The sequence below is a fragment of the Telopea speciosissima genome, chromosome 9, assembly GCF_018873765.1.
Source record: "Telopea speciosissima isolate NSW1024214 ecotype Mountain lineage chromosome 9, Tspe_v1, whole genome shotgun sequence".
Classification (NCBI taxonomy): Eukaryota; Viridiplantae; Streptophyta; class Magnoliopsida; order Proteales; family Proteaceae; genus Telopea; species Telopea speciosissima.
This window is the reverse complement of record NC_057924.1, coordinates 29,316,145-29,316,785: the sequence shown is the minus strand read 5'-3', so window position 1 is coordinate 29,316,785 and position 641 is coordinate 29,316,145. Positions and strand designations below refer to the sequence as shown.

The 641-nt window shown below is 53.5% G+C and overlaps 1 non-coding gene across 1 annotated transcript; it reads right to left on the bottom strand.

Moving 5' to 3' along the window:
- Positions 1-47: 47 nt before the first annotated feature.
- On the bottom strand, positions 48-203 carry LOC122641233. The gene has a single exon (XR_006329879.1). It is a non-coding gene; the product is annotated as a 5.8S ribosomal RNA (ribosomal RNA).
- Positions 204-641: the final 438 nt, after the last annotated feature.

Here is a 641-nt window from a genome sequence, read left to right as displayed (position 1 = left end):
CGCACTCGGCCACCGCAAGGGTAACAGAGGGTGGGCAACGCGATGTGTGACGCCCAGGCAGGCGTGCCCTCAGCCTGATGGCCTAGGGTGCAACTTGTGTTCAAAGACTCGATGGTTCACGAGATTCTGCAATTCACGCCAAGTATCGCATTTCGCTACGTTCTTCATCGATGCAAGAGCTGAGATATCCGTTGCTGAGATTCGTTCGTGAGCTTCTGATTCAGGACAGTACACATCACACCAAAGGTACGATGGCACGCCCATTCCGTTGTGAATCCCTTGGCGCCAACCGCGCCAATTGTTGTGTTTGGGTCAATGCCACGGATACCAGTGGACCGACCTTATAAGGGTCAGGGAGGAAGGGGCTCACACCCCCCCCACACCCTTCCCCCTTGATCATATGATGCAAGATGTTCACGAGTCTATCTGCTGAGCAAGTATCGATAATGATCCTTCCGCAGGTTCACCTACGGAAACCTTGTTACGACTTCTCCTTCCTCAAAATGATAAGGTTTAGTGGACTTCTTGCGACGTCGCCGGTGGTGAACCGCCCACGTCGCCGTGATCCAAACACTTCACCGGACCATTCAATCAGTAGGAGTGACGGGTGGTGTGTACAAAGGGCTTGGACGTAGTCAACG